This window comes from Chrysochloris asiatica, unplaced genomic scaffold (assembly GCF_000296735.1).
Source record: "Chrysochloris asiatica unplaced genomic scaffold, ChrAsi1.0 scaffold00187, whole genome shotgun sequence".
Classification (NCBI taxonomy): Eukaryota; Metazoa; Chordata; class Mammalia; order Afrosoricida; family Chrysochloridae; genus Chrysochloris; species Chrysochloris asiatica.
The window spans coordinates 4,027,125-4,043,735 of record NW_006408705.1 but is presented as its reverse complement, the minus strand read 5'-3'; the positions used below and the strand labels follow the sequence as shown (position 1 = coordinate 4,043,735).

At 40.8% G+C, this 16,611-nt stretch overlaps 1 pseudogene; it reads left to right on the top strand.

Annotated features, from left to right (window-relative positions):
- The first annotated feature begins 15,267 nt into the window (after positions 1-15,267).
- On the top strand, positions 15,268-16,228 carry LOC102841024 (annotated as a pseudogene).
- Positions 16,229-16,611: the final 383 nt, after the last annotated feature.

Here is a 16,611-nt window from a genome sequence, read left to right as displayed (position 1 = left end):
CCCTGTTCTAGGATGTGGCTGTTATAATATTACTTCTCTTGTGTATGTATCAAGCTAAAAACAACCTGTATAACCTAACACCATTTCCTGACTGAATATCAGTGTATTTGTACTTCAGCTTGCTGATTTTCAATTCATAGTGACCCCATATGACAGAGTAGAAATGCCACCATAGGGTTTTCTTGGCTGTGATCTTCAGAGACATAGATAGCCAAGTCTTTCTCTCATGGAATCTCCAGGTGGGTTCAAACCACTAACCTTTCAATGAGCAGCTGAGCACTTAACTGTTGCATTTTCATTTAGATGAGCCAGAGCATATTATGAGTTAGAACCGACTCTACAGTACCTAACAATAACAACTATGTACCTGACACTTGGCTATGGTACCAGAAAATAAAATGAATGAAAACTGATGCTTGATCTCTCGACTAGATCTAAAATATATATAAAGTCTTTAAAAACAGAAGTATAGACATGAGGTGGGGGGGAGTTGAGGGAAATCTGTATATGTAAACTTGCACAGTAAACAAAGGACAAATATATTAAGAGTTGCTTTCTCTATGATCAAGCATCAGTTTTCATTCATTTTATTTTCTAGTACCATAGCCAAGTGTCAGGTACATAGTTGTTATTGTTAGGTGCTGTAGAGTCGGTTCCAACTCATAATGACACTATGCACAACAGAAGGAAACATTGCCTGGTCCTGTTCAATCCTCACAATTGTCATTATGCTCAAGCCCATTGCTACTGCCACTGTGCCAACCCATCTAATTGGGGTCTTTCTCGTGTTTGCTAACCCTCCACTTTACCAAGCATAATTCCTTCTCCAGGGACTGGTGCTTCCTGATAACATGTCCAAAGCATGAGAGACGAAGTCTCGCCATCCTGACTTCTAAGGAATCTTCTGACTGCTTCTTACAAGAGAATTTTGTTTGTTCTTCTGATAGTCCATGGTACATTCAATATTCTACAATATCATAACTGAAATGCATCAATTCTTCTATAGTCTTCCTTATTTATAGTTCAACTTTCACATGCATACAAGGTAATTTAAAATACCATGATTTGGGTCAGGCACACCTTAGTCCTCAAACAAACATCTTTGCCCTTGAAAACTTGATAGATGTTTTGTGAAGCAGATTTGCTTAATGCAATCTGTTGTTTGATTTCTTGACTGCTGCTTCCATAAGTGCTGATTGCAGACTCAAACAAAATGAAGTTTTTGACAACTTCAATCTTTTCTCCATTTATCAGATATTATTTATTGATTCAGTTGTGAGGAATTTTGTTTTCTTTACACTGAGGCACAATCCATATTGAAGGCTGTGGTTTTTGATCTTCACCAGTAACTATTTTAATCCATTTTAGAGTCCAGTAAGCAAGGTTTAATCATGTATATACCACAGGACATTAATGAGTCTTTCTCCAATCCTGATGCCACATTTTTCTTCATATAATCTAGCTTCTCAGATTATTTGCCCAGCAAACAGATTGAAAAAAATGTGGTGAAAGATGCAACCCTGGAGCACATGTTTCCTGATTTCAAACCATTTAGTGTCTGGAGAAGGATATCATGTTTGGTAATGTGAAAGGTCAGAGAAAAAGAGGAAGTCACCCAACAAGATGGATTGGCCAAGTGGCAGCATCAATGGACTCAAGCATGGCAACAGTAGTGAGGTTGGCCCAGGATAGGGCAGTGTTTCGTTCTGTTGTACATAAGGTCACTATGAGTTGGTTATTCTGTGTAAATGACTGCCTTTTGGTCTATGCCCAGGTTCCTCATGAATATAATCAAGTCTTCATAAATACCCATTCTCTGCAATGTTGTACACAGCTGGTCATGATCCACACAGTCAATAACATTTGTATAGTCAATCAACCACAAGTAAGCATCTCTCTGGTATTCTCTGCTTTCAGCCAAGATTCATCTGATGTCAACAATGATATCCCTCAGTACATATCCTCTTCTGTATCGTGCTTGAAACTCTGGCAGTTATCTGTCAACATACTGTTGCAGCTGTTTTCAATACTTAGCAAAATTTTACTTACATGTGATATTAATGATGCTGTTCAATTATTTCCACATTCTCTCTTTGGAATGGGTACAAATATGGGTCATCTCTCTTTGTTGTTGTTGTTAGGTGCCATCAAGTCGGTACCGACTCATAGCGACCTTTGCACAGCAGAAAGAAACACTGCCCATTTCTGGGCCAACCTCACTACTGTTGCCACGCTTGAGTCCATCGATGCTGCCACTTGACCAATCCACCTCGTTTGGGGTCTTCTTCTTTTTCTCTGACCCTCCACCTTACCAAACATGATATCCTTCTCCAGCAACTGGTCCCTCCTGACAATATGCCTGAAGTATGAGAGATGAAGTTTGGCCATCTTGGCCTCCAAGGAGTACTCTGGCTGAACTTCTTCCAAAACGGATCTATTGGTTCTTTGGGCAGCCCTTGGCACTTTGAATATTCTCCTCCAACACCATAACTCAAAAGCATCAATTTTTCTACAATCTTCCTTATTCACTGTGCAGCTTTCACATGCATATGAAGTTATTGAAAATAGCATGACTTGGGTCAGGCGCACCTTAGTCCTCAAGCTGACATCTTTGGCCAGTTAACTGTTTTCCAAATTTATTGGCATAGATAAGTGCATGCCACCAATGTTGCATTAATTTGTTGAGAGATTTTAATTTGTATTCGATCAATTTCCAGAGCTTTGCTCTTTGCCACTGCCTTCAGTTCACCTTCATTCAGTACCATTGGCTCTTGATCATATGCTATCTCTTGAAATGGTTAAACATCAACCATTTCTTTTTGGCACAGCAACTCTGTGTATTCCTTCCATCTTCTTTTGATGCTGTCTGCATCATTCAATATTTTGCTCATAGGATCCTTCAACATTTTAAGGTAAGGCTTGAGTTTTTCCTTCAGTTCTTTCAACTTGAGAAATGCTGAGTGTGTTCTTCCTTTTTGGTTTTCTAACTCCAGGTCTTTGCCCATTTCATTATAATACTTAACTTTGTCTTCTTGATCTGCCCTTGAAAAATTTTCATTCAGTTCTTTTACCTACTCATTTCTCCTATTTGCTGAGGTTATATTATTGGGGGAGGAACAACTCAGAAAAGGAGGGTGAGAATGGTTGCATGATTTGAAGAAGGTAATTGTTGGTGGTGTTGGTGACTATATGCCATGGACTATATATATTCTGACTCATAGCAACCCTGTGTAGTGTTTCTGAGTCTGTAAATCTTTATGGGAGCAGAAAGCCTACCTTTTTCCTGGAAAGGGACAGGTCAATTCCAATTGTTGACCTAGTGGTTAGCAGCCCAGCTTATAATCCACAATGTTATCAGGACTCCTTTGATCTCATTGAATTTTGCATGTAGAAACATCAGTGTATGTTGTTGTATATATTCTCAACGATAAAAATAATAAAATATATTTTTTAAAACATTGGTAGAAATTGGTGATGCTGACCTCAAAGGCCTAATTTCAAGTATTTTGGACATCACCCATCATTTTCGCATTGGGGCAGCATATACAAGGAATTGAAATCTGTGGGTGGTGTAAATAATTAATACGATCAGCTGCTAACCAAAAGGTTTTCAGTTTGAATCCATCTGGAGGCTCTTCAGAATAAAGACAAGACCTGGTGATTTACTTCTGAAAAATCCACCACTGAGAACCTATGAAGCAGTTCTCCTCTGAAACACATTGGGTTACCAAGATTTGGAATCATTCATTTGGTTTAGTTTGGTTTCATACAAGGAACATGTATAATCCATTAGCCCATACTTTCAAATGGTATATATATATTTGTTTTTTGTTTTTTTAAATCATATACTTTAATTAGGAAAGGCTTGAAATCTGCATATTAAATGTGGATCAAAATTAGAAACAAACATTCTAATTTTGCTAAGGACTTGGCTAAAATTAGAAATAGTGTTAACTTGTCAAAACTATTCATTCATCATTCATTCAACATACTAGTACTTACTAAGCTTCTACTTCAGAGGTAGAACTGGGTGGGCTAGAGTGTTTTAAAAAAAAAAAAAAAAAGCTTGACTGGACACTGATTTCTGCTTGGGAATTCATGTGGTTCCAGGGGAAGTAATTCTATTCCAGGGATGGGCCCCAGGTATAGCCTACACCAATCAGCACTTTCCAGTCACCACCCTCTCTTCTCCTCCTCTTCCTCTAGCCCTGTGAAAATGATAAATGAACATTTTAAGCTAAGCGTGTTCAACGTAGTGATTTTCAAGGTTTTGCTTGGAACTTTTACATAAATGGAGTCCCTGGATGGTACATAAAAAAATTAACACACTTGACAGCTATCTGGAAGCTTAGAGGTTCGAGTCCACCCAGAGGCCAAGCTTCTAACAGGTTCATTCCAGTTAGACCCCCTGCTGAGGAATTGCCTTTCCATCCCAGATATACTGAATCAGAAGCTACATTTTTAACAAGATCCCCGCATGATTCTTACAGGTGATTCTTATGTGTCTTGTTAAAAATAGATTTGCATTCAGTATATTTGGGGTGAAAATGAAATTATCAGCTGAGGTTGAGCCAGAAGGAACCAGGTCAAAGCCCTTCCCAGAAGTAACTTGGAAGAAAGAACTAGTGACCTGCTTCTGAAAAATCAGCTATGGAAACCCTACAGAGTAGCTTTACCCTGACATGCATGGGGTCACCCAGAATTGGAGTCAGCTTGGAAGCAACTAGTAGGAGTGTCATATAAAGGAATATTCTCTTTCTCTAGAAAGTGGGTGATAAAGTTATTTTTGTTACCTTGAGGAAAACCACAAGGAAATTAAACTTTTAAAATGAAAAAAAAACTGTTAGAGTCCTAATGATTTTGTTTACCTTTGAATTAACCTCATCCAAAACCCAGTTTACCTACAGAAAAGTCAATAACATGAACTTTCTTTTTCTTTCATTGTACATTCTCTTAATGTGTGGGAGAATTTGAGGAAATTTGAGTGACTTGAAATCAAGGGCAGATAGGGAAAGTTTCATAAGGCTGTTAGTGTTTGAGTTGGAACTGAAGGACAGATAGAGACTGGAAGGTATAAAAGGGAGGTGAGGAACCAAAGTAAGGAGGTCAGGAATGCCACTGTAGTATTTCTACCCCCATGCTGTAGGATTCACTTTCGAGATGTGATGAAGCTCTGAGAACCATTTCACACCATTGCTACTGACTAGGCTGCCACTGGTCACTTCATTTCACATTGTTTTGCCGATTAGGACCGCCTATCCTTTTTCTCTTTTCTCTCCTCCATCTTTATGGATTCTCATCATTACTAGTCTCTCTCTCTAGCAAGTAATGGACTGTTTCATTTCTTTCAGGCATTGACTAAGATAGTCACCATCAAAACCTGTCAATCACTTAACAGGAAGTAGACTCTCAAAAGGAAGTCCCATCCTATCTAGTTCCTCTTCTGCCTGCTTTGTGGGAACTTCTTCTTTTATCTGATTGAATATCTAACCCAATAATCACAGTCTGATTTATAATGAAATCCAGTGTCACTGCAATTTATTTTCCTGTGTACCTAACTTTTGAATTTATACTAACTATAAAGCAAATCCTACTCCAGAAGGTCTGGCAAATTTACCTTTAAGACCAAGCTGGTATTGATCTAACAGGAAAATTCATTCAGCTCACTTTAGAAGTAGTTAAATTTCTAACAAAACTATAGGAGATGGATGAAGAAAAAGGGAGGCTGGCTTAAGGGTGTTTACTAGTGATCTAAGAAGACTTGATGGTGCAGCACTCAGCTGCTAACCAAAAGGTTGGCAGTTCAAACCCATCAACTGCTCCATGAAGATTACAGCCTTGGAAACCCTAGAGGACAACTGTACGCTGTTCTGCACGGTCACTCCAAGTCAAAATCGACTCAGTGGTAACACATTTGTTTGGTTTTGGTTATTAGTTATCTAGGAGCTCTGGTAGCATAGTGGCTACGAATCGGGCTGCGAACTGCAAGGTCAGCAGTTCGAAACTACCAGCTGTTCCACAGGAGAAAGATGAGGCTTTCTGCTCCCGTAAAGATTTACAGCCTCGAAAACCCTGTACAGGGTCGCTATGAGTCAGAACCGACTCCACAGCACATAACAACAACAACAACATTGCCATGTAGCAACATTGTCACAAAGTTGTTATTGTTATTAAGTGTCCTATCAGTCCTGGTACGGTGCCATAGGATAAGTAGTCAACATTAAGGTCAGTTTGAACTGCAAGGTCAATGGTTCAAACTCACCAGCTGCTCCTCAGAAACCCTATACAGGGTCACTATGAGTTGGAACCAACTGGACACCACTTAACAATGCAAAGGATAGGAATTTGCATCAACAGTTGGATACATATATACATGTATAGATATGTTAAATGTCATCGAGTTGGTTCTGACCCATAGAAAACCTGTATTGGGTTCCTAAGGAGTGTCTGGTGAGTTTGAACTACAGACCTTGAGGCTAGCAGTTCTGTGCTTATCCTACAGCACCACACCAGAACTCCACACATTTATTATCTCAGAAGTAGACATGGTTGAGCTAGCTCCTCTTCTAGGGGCCTAACAAAGCTGTTGGCAAAAGCTACTGTAACATCTGAGACTCAACTCTGGAAAGCTGCCAGTCTTCCTCAAGCTGCTAGGAGAATTTAGTCCTTGTGATTGTAGGGCTGGGTTTTTTTGTGAGCCAGAGTTCGCCATCTGCTCCAAGAGACCACCAGCAGCAGTTCCTTGTCATCTGAGGTTGCCCAACATGGCTGCCTGTTGCTTCAAAGCCAGGGAGTTGCCAGCAAGATGGGATCTACCATCTAACATAATAGCATCATGGAATCACATACTCATGATCTCATACAGCCTGTCATCTTATTCACATTGTATTAGTTAAAAACAAGGTCCAATCCACACTCAAGGAGAGCTACTCACCTAAATGGATGGGCACCAGGAGGGCCTCCTTAAGCGTCTAACCTCCACAGGGTGAGAGATGGCTTCATCTACAATGAAAACAAACAAACAAAAAATGTCTTTTTAGATATTCAACAGGGTGAGAGATGACTTCATCTACAATGAAAACAAACAAACAAAAAAATGTCTCTTTTTATATATTCCAGCTTGTTTCACCTTGTCGAGAAAGATTTCCATTCCTTCATCAAAATCCTAGCTCAAATCAACCTAGAACACAAATATCAGTTCAATAACAACTCACATTTACCAGATATATCAACATTGCTTCATTATAAGCACAACATACTCATCCACTTTGCCTGCTGCTTTCAACATACTAACGCTTACCATTGTCATTGTTGTTAAGTGCCGTCGAGTCAATTCGGACCCAAAACGACCCTGTATAGGGTTTTCAAGGAGCAGCTGGTGAGCCTGAACCACTGACCTTGCAGTTCAAACAACTTTGTAGTCTGACGCATTAACCCACAGCGCCATACCAGCACTCCCACCATTAGTACTAGTCAAATTTGGGGCTTGTGGACATATGACAAAGAAGAAGAAAAAAGAAAACCAGTTGTCATTAAGTTGATTCTGATTCATGATGTCCTTGTGTGTGTCGGAGTAGAACTATGCTTCATTGGGTTTTCAAAGGTTGGTTATTTGGAAGCAAATCCGAGGCACCTCTGAATGAACTAGATCTGCCACCCTTTCTTTTAGCAGCTGAGTACATTAGGCATTGTTGTTAAGTGCCATCCAATCTGTTCCAATTCATAGCAGCCCTGTATTGGGTTCCCAAGGAACAGCTGGTGAGTTTGAACCACCAGCGTTGTGGTTCAAACTGACCTTGAGTTCGAGTGCTTATCCTGCGGCACCACACCGGGACTCATAAGCATATAGAAGCTTTTTTCCTGAGCACATTCAGTGGGCATCCATTTGTATGTGTCTGTGTGTGGGACTAAGCTCCAAGGCCTTGTAACAGAGATGATGCATCCTCACTAAAGAAAAATGACAGTCAGAATAAGACTACGAAGTCAATTTGTCACTTAATACAAAGGCTGATTGTGCTGCAGCAACAGCCTCACACTGGGATTGATTACAAACAAGATGACACTTCCCTGTGGGCTGCCTTGCACGTTATTATAAATAAATACCACTCGTTTTAGCATCTGCATTACTGTAAAGGACAGATGATACCTCAGTGTCTTACGTGTACAGTAAATATCCCTGGGCGTACAATGGCCCTTCTCCATCTACAATAGGAGGCTTGCCTCATGTGACACCGTTTCATAAATAAAATAAAGCTGTAGCACGGCGCCATGAGGACAGAAAATGGACACAGAGCTTGATGGATATTAGGGAATCATTTCCATGAAGGGCATACTTTAAACTGTGGGTGGGTTTTGTTCCAAAATGCTGAGGACTCAGCGACTATGAACATTTTTTATTGTTCACTGACAGTGACACCCAAAAGAACCTTTTGATTCCTGAGAGTATTTCCTGAAAACCCAACATCGGTTTCCAAGATAGATATAAATCTGTTAAATTTTTCAACTAGTTCCTTGCCCTAGCCCTGACTGTTCCAAATTTGTCATCCTGGGGTTTTCAAATAAATAAAGTTATTTTAACCAAGGAGGATAGAACAACTGTTTTCTATTTATTTCCTTATGCCTTGCTTCAGTTCAATTTGATCTTCCTGTGAAAACTATCTTTTTTCATATCCATGCCTATCCACTCTTTTTCTCTCTTCCTCTCTACTTCGTCTCAACATTTTTCTATCTCTTGATCTTTCTTTCATAAACATGGATAGTCACGGAGCTACTTCGGCGTTTCCTTTTTTGTGTGTAACACGAGTGCCCTCTACTGGCTAGAATGATGAACAACTCAGCATTCAAGCAGATTCAGACCAAAGGACCATACGGGAAGGAAATACACAGACGTTCTCCATCTCTGGGCAAACACGGGAAGTATTGCTAAAATGAATAATTTATTAAACCACAATTGTTTATTGACTGCCCTTTCATTATTTACTTTTCAGTTATTAAACACACTCAGCGGAATGCCTGAGTGTCAACCCTTAACCGACTTGAAGCTTCTTTCCAGTGATGTACCCAGACCCTGTGCTTCTTTCCACAGGAGACATTTTCGATTTCTTTTGTCAGGTCAGAGTCAAACTACAGTTGTTCTGTGATGACTTTATCAATTCTCAGTTGATAGACTCTAAATGAAAAAACTGCGGACTGCTGCCTGGTCGCTACTTAAGCAGGGTTATTTGTGTAATGTTTTGTCAGTCCAGCAGGGTCTGTGACAGACGCAAGGAGTCTAGTGAAATGAGGAAAAAGAGGGTTTAAATGCTTTTTATTACTCTCCTTCCCTTACATCAAGGAACAGATGACATCCATGCTAGTGCTGCCCTTTCACACCGACACAGGCAAGGGAGAAAACGGTCCCCACCCCATTCAGAAAGGAATGAGCAAGACCTGCTTTAAGTAATTATGCTAACTACCGCCCTTCACCTTGAAGTGAATTCAATGTCAAAAGGCACCAGGGCTTCGATGGGAGGGGGCTCCTTCCCCAAGGAGATCTCTGACTCTAGATTCCAAAAGAAATAGCAGTGCTCCAGTGCCCCCTATTTTTAAAGAGCAAACATTTCCACCATTCAGAAATACGACGCGTTCGCCCCAAATTAAATAATCAATACACAAACAAATAAATCACGCTCAAGGAAAAGAAGGAAGGAGAAAGTCTCAAAATGAAAGTGGCATTTTATTTTAAAACCCAAAATTTTTAAAATAAAAACAAAACAAATGTTATTGATCTGACCATATTCAAATACGTAACAGCTTTCACTTTTCTCTCTCTTTATTGAAATAAACCCAAACTCACAGCCATGGAATCAATTCCAACCCACAGCACCTGAAAGGACAGAGTAGAACTGCCCCTGACAAGAGCTCAGTGACTCTGTACAATAAGCACTGGACTGCAAACCACAAGGTCAGTAGTTAGAGTCTACTAGCTGCTCTAGCATGGCAAAGATTTACAGACTTGGAAATCCTATACAGAGTCACTAGGAATCGTAACTTACTCCACCAGCACTTACCAACAGTCTATGGAAGCCACAGAGCAGATGGGTTCAAACCACCGACCTTTCTGTTGGCATCCCAGTGCTTTAGCCTCTGCACCACCAGGGATCCTTTTCCTGAAAGGATACTAGTTTTCATTTCCAAATAACTCACTGGGGATTTATGTCTGCGGGCAAAGACACCCACTTCCAGAAGTTGCAAACTCCCCTTCCACAGTAAATTAAATTAGAAATGTCATCAAATTATTCCTTTCCTTTCTTCAAATTAAATATGACTTTCAAGGAAGACTCACACCTTTATTTTCTCTCAGAAAGCTGATTCTCCGAGGTTCAGGATCCAGAAGGTACAGGAAGGCATAAGGTGGTAGGGGACCAGGGAGAGATGGACCCTTCCAGCAGGTTTGCATATACAAGGCACTGCTTGATTTGTAAGACATAGTACATTTCATGGTCAAGAGCACTCACTTTGAAGTTATCAAACCTTCTGACCTGGACTCTAGCTCTGGCTTTTGTCAGGCAATCAGTTGTGTGACTTGAGCATGTCATTTAAACCCATTAAGCTTCATTTTACTTGCTTGTTAAACCGGAAAACATTCTTCCTTCTTTATGTAATTAAATATAAGAATTCACACATGTCATGTATCTAGAATACTTAGCACAACAAGAATAAAAATATATACACAATATATGTGCGAGACCCTGGACTACTAACCAAAAAGACAGCAGTTCAAATGCACCAGCTGCTACGAGGGAAAAGGATGAGATTGTCTGCTTCTGTTAAGATTTACAGGCTCAGAAACATAGGCTGCTGTAAGTTGCAATCACCTCTGGAAGTAGGTTTGGATTTGGGTTCTGTTTATCCCAAACATACCATAGTCAAGAAAAGAGCAGTTCTATACTTAAACTTTCTAAACCCTTCCCACCTTCATTTATTTCTTCAACAAACATTTATTAAATCCTTACTACAGATGGTTATGAGTCGGAACCAACTCCATGGCACATAACCACCACCACCACATACCAGATAGACTCCTGGTGTGGTGATGTAGGAGAAACACTGAACTTCTAGCCATACATTCAGCAGTTCAAACCCACCAGCTGCTCCTCAGAAACCCTATACAACATCGTTACGAGTCCGAACTGACTCGATAGCACTTCACAACAGCAACGGTTACTATGATAAGCGTTAGCAACTCAAATATGTAGAAATAGCAACTCGCCATCTAAGAAGGGTCCATATTAGTTAATAATCTATAAAATAATAGGAAGAAGTCCTGGTGGAGTGATGAGTTAAGCATTGGGCTGCTAACCAAGGTTGGCAGTTCAAACTCACCTACTGTTACACAGGAGAAAGATGGGGCAATCTGCTTCCATACAGGTTATAGCCTTGGAAACCCTATGGGGCAGTTTTACTTTGTTCTACTCTGGTAGCATAGTGGTTACAAATCGGGCTGCAAACCGTAAGGTCAGCAGTTCGAAACTACCAGCTGTTCCACGGGAGAAAGAGGAGGCTTTCTGCTCCCATAAAGATTTACAGCCTTGGAAACCCTGTGCAGGGTCACTATGAGTAGGAACCGACTTCACGGCACATAACAACAACAACAACAGGATCACTACGAGGCAAAATCAACTCCACTGCAGTGAGTTTGCTTTTTGGTTTTGGTTGGCATAAACAATTAAGTGTTCAACTCCTAACCAAAAGGTTGGTGGTTCAAATCTACCTAGTGGCTCTGTGGGAGAAAAACCTGTTGACCTTCTTCAGTAAAGATTACAGCCAAGAAAACCCTGTTGGGTACTTCTACTCTGTCACATGGAATAGACTCAAGAGTACCCAACTATAATGATAGTAAAATCAAGGGGAAATCTATTTATCCCTTTATTATTGTCACCAAATAGCTGAAACCATATATAGCCATGTTGCATATATGAAATTCCTCTTAGAGGAAGGGTCTTAAGGATATTGAAGAATGACAATATTTTTTTTCTTTTCATGTAAAGTGATTTAATGCATCATTTTACTCAGAGCAACCAGTACATTAAAAGTTTTAAATTGAACTGAAAAGGTGGTTTGAATCACAAGGTTGGTGGTTCAAACTCACCATCTGCTCATTGGAAACCCTATACAGGGTCACTATGAGTCTATAGCTGACTCAACAGCACTTAACAACAACAACAAAGGAGGCTCAAATGTTCATGGATGTATATATATATAGTTGTCCATTTTAATTTTTCCTCCTGGCAATTCATATAAGAAGTCATGCTATAAAAAAGGCCATCTTAAAGATGAAAAAAATCTTAATTCATCATCAAAATCAAAACCAAAACCAAATCTGTTGCCATTGAGTTCATTCTAATTCATGGCAACCACATGTGTTACAGAGTAGAGCTACTCCATAGCGTTTTCTTGGCTGCAGTCTTCATGGAAGTAGATAGTCCTTTGAGATGTTCTGCACAGGTTCATATGCCAGCCTTTGCATTAGTACCCACTGCCATCTAGGTAGTTCTGACTCATAGCCACCCAGAAATCCTCCTCTTTCTCCCAAAGAGCATTTGGTGGATTTGAACTGGTGACCTTGTGATTAGCAGTCCAATATATAACCCACTACACCACCAAGGTTCCATGCATTAGTTGTTGTTGTTATGTACCATCGAGTCAGTCCCCGCTCATAGTGACCCTGTATAGGATTTTCCAGGAGCAGCTAATGAGTTTGAAGTGCTGACTTTGCACCTCAAACTGACCCTGCAGTCCAACGCCATACTGTGCATTAGTAGTCAAGTGCAAACCATCTGTGCCACTCAGAGGCTTTCTTCATCAGAAGAGCTATAAACATTTGAAATTTTTGAGAGTACAAAATCCAAGTCAGTCTATTTCTATTCTAAGATGTAAACCAGGGTTCACTAGATCTTATTTAGCAAAGTGAGAAAATGACATGAGGACTGATCAGAAGAGATAGACTGTTTCTAACAGTATCCACCCTGAGGCACACTGGGGACACTTTGATGAACCCCAAGAATCAGGTACAGGTCAAAGCACAAGAGATGGAATCCTACGTCACGGAGTTGCCCATGCAATGAATGCAAGAGATACATCAGGAAGCCTCTGAAGTGACACACCATTGATGCCGTGGGGAGAGAACACAAGCATGACTTTAAACAAGCCCCTAGTTAGTTATTCTGAATTCAGTATGTGTTCATAGTCAGACATTAATATCAATCATCAAGCCCTAAAACGGAAAGGAAAGACTAAAGGGTGTTCCAATAAGTCAGGACCAATTCTGACCTTATTGTTGGAAATCCACGCACACACCATCCACTGCCATCCAGGTGATTACAACATATATTGTTATTGTTGTTAAGTGCCTTCAAGTCAGTTCTGACTCATAGTGACCCGACGACCAGCTGGTGAATTTGAACCTTCAACCTTGTGTTACAAACCAATCTTGCAGTCCAGTGCCTTATCCCACAGCACCACACCAGGACTCCAACTAATAAACATTTTAAAAATAATAACAGGGCCTCACATTTTAAAAGGGTGCACACCAGAAAAATCAGTTATTTTTCCCTGGACCCAGTGATCCCGTCAATCATCCTTCTTTGCTTCCAAATGTCTGCAGCGACCAAATATTCACATTCACCCTGAGTGACCAAAGCAAGCCATCAGATTTGCATTCACTGTTTTTTTATTAAAATGTTTCTAGAGGGGTGCCACACATCCCCCATATTGACCTCTCTGTGTTACCACTAATAGAATGAAAAATACAGAATATCAAGAATCATTGTTACTAAGTTGGAAATTATTGTAACTTTTCAAGGGTCCTTATAATTCTAGAAAGTGATTGAAATGAAAATATTTATTTTTAGTCTTCCATTAACTGTATTTAACAATAATTGTCCTGGTAATGCTAGAGGTAAAGGAGCTCTGGTAGCATAGTGGTTACAAATCAGGCTGCTAATCTCACGGTCAGCAGTTCAAAACTACTAGCTGTTCCGCGGGAGAATGATGAGGCTTTCTGCTCCTGTAAAGATTTACAGCCTCGTAAACCCTATACAGGGTCGCTATGAGTTGGAACTGACACCACAGCACATAGCAACAATAACAATGCTAGGTAATACAGCTGGTTACCAGAAATAATAAGTGGTAAGTACAGTGACAGAGATACACACAGAGTATTATGAGAGCACTACAGAGGAGTCCAAGGAACACTGGTGATGCAGTGTTCAAGCACTTGACTAACCATAGGTGGTTCAACTCACCAGCCAGTCCCTAGGAGAAAGATAGGATGCTCTGCTTCCTTGTTGGTAAGTATGCACACCTTAAAATAATCAGTCATTTGAAATCAAAAGGGCGGCATTTGCCTAAGGACAAAGTCCAGAAGGCAGGAAGGGTTAGGAATGAAGGAAGAACGGAAACAGAAAACAGGGAGGATGCGGAATAGGTGATATTACATTGTAGGGATTGCAATCAATGAATGGCATGAAACAAAATGTGTATGAATTGTTAAATGGAAAACTTTGCTCTGTAAACCTTCCCTCAATTCACAATAAAAAAGTTAGAATTAAAAAAGAAAATTTGTTTTAAATACTTGCATCCTTGAAAACCTTAGGGGGCCGTTCTAGTCTTGTCTACTGGGTTATTGTGAGTCCGTAGGAATCAACTTTCTGGCAGTGGAGGTTTTGGGATTTGTTTGTTTGTGGAGGCATTAGCCCTAGCCCAGATGGAAGAGTAAAGGAGAGATTCAGCTGAGCTTTAGAGTTTCCTCTCTACTCCAACTCGAGTTCCTTTATGTTGTGTTGCTGTTTTTGAAATATTAAGTCTGAGTATTGAATATACCCAAACCTAAGGAAGAAGGAAGGGTGGAGGGTCAGAGAAAAAGAGGAAGACCCCCAGTGAGATGGATTGACAAAAGGCAGCATGGATGGACTCAAGCGTGGCAAAGATAGTGAGCTTGGCCCAGGATCAGGCAGTGTTTCCTTCTGTTGTGCATAAAGTCAGTATGGGTCTGTACCCACTCAATGGCACCTAACAACAACAAGGAAGGAAGGGTGGGGGCGGTAAGGGGCAGATTGCAAATTGTGACCTTTCAAGCACTTCAAAAATCATTCTGTTGTCTTGCAATCTATGATCAAAAGTCAAATAGTCAATTTTTAAAAGATTACGGTTTCAGTTCTCTGCTCCTTCCAGTTCAATAGGCAGTCACATCTTGTCTTGCAGTCCCAAATGCATCCCTGAGACACAATGGTAAAGGTCGGGGTCAACAGATTTGATCATATTGGGCACCTGGTCACCAGGGCTGCTGTTAACTCTGGCAAAGTGGAGGTTGTTGCCATCAGTGATCCTTTCATTGACCTCAACGACATGATCTACATGTTCCATTATGATTCCATACATGGTAAGTCCAATGGCACTGTCAAGGCTGAGAACAAGAAAATTGTCATTAATGGGAAGCACATCTCTATCTTCCAGGAGCGAAATTCCACAAACATAAAGTGGGGTGCTGAGTAGTTGCCAGGTCCCCTGGTGTCTTCACAACCTTGGAGAAGGCTGGGGCTAATTTAAGGCTGGTCCCAAAAGGGTAATCATCTCTGCCCCTTCTGTTGAAGCCCCCATGTTTGTGATGGGCATGAACCAAGAGAAATATGACACCTTCCTTGAGATTGTCAGCTACACTCCTGAACCACCAACAGTTTGGCCCACCCTGGTCAAGGTCGTCCATGACAACTTTGACATCGTGGAGGGACCATAGTCCATGCCAGAAGACTGTGGATGGCTAATCTGGGAAACTGTAGTGTGATGACTGTAAGGCTGCCCAGAACATCATCCTTGCATCTACCAGCTCTGCCAAGGTTGTGAGCAAGGTCATCCCTGAGCTGAGTGGGAAACTCACTGACATGGCCTTCCATGTCCCCACTCCCATTGTGTCTGGTGTGGATCTGACCTACTGTCTGGAGAAAGCTGCCAAATACGATGATATCAAGAAGGTGGTGAAGCAGGCATCAGGTGAACCCCTACAAGGCATCCTGGGCTACACTGAAGACCAGGTCGTCTCCTGTGACTTTAAGTTAGTTATACCCATTCTTCCACCTTTGATGCTGGGGCTGGCATTGCCCTCAATGACCACTTTGTCCCACTCATATCCTGGTATGACAATGAATTTGGTTACAGCAACAGGGTGGTCCACATGGCCTCCAAGAAATAAGAGCTCTCTGGACTAGCAGCCTCAGCAACAGCACTAGAGGAAGAGAGACCCTCAGCTGCTGGGGAGTCCTAACCCCAACTTGATCCCCCAACACACTGAGAGGTTTCCATCCAGATCTCCTGGAGAGGAGGAAGGACTTAGAGAGTCCAGCTTTGTCACGTACCATCAATGAAGTACACTGTACCCAGCAAAAAAAAAAAAAAAAATTGCAAATTCTTCAAAGGAAAACAAGAATTTGGAGAAGGAGGAAAAGGAAGAAGGAGAAATAGATTTAACAAGTATTCCAGCATCAAGGAACTGGAAATATTCCTTTATACAGAGAAACTCTGTCTTACCAGTAAATGCATCTGTCCACCCTGATTGGAAGTTACAGAGAGCCTATC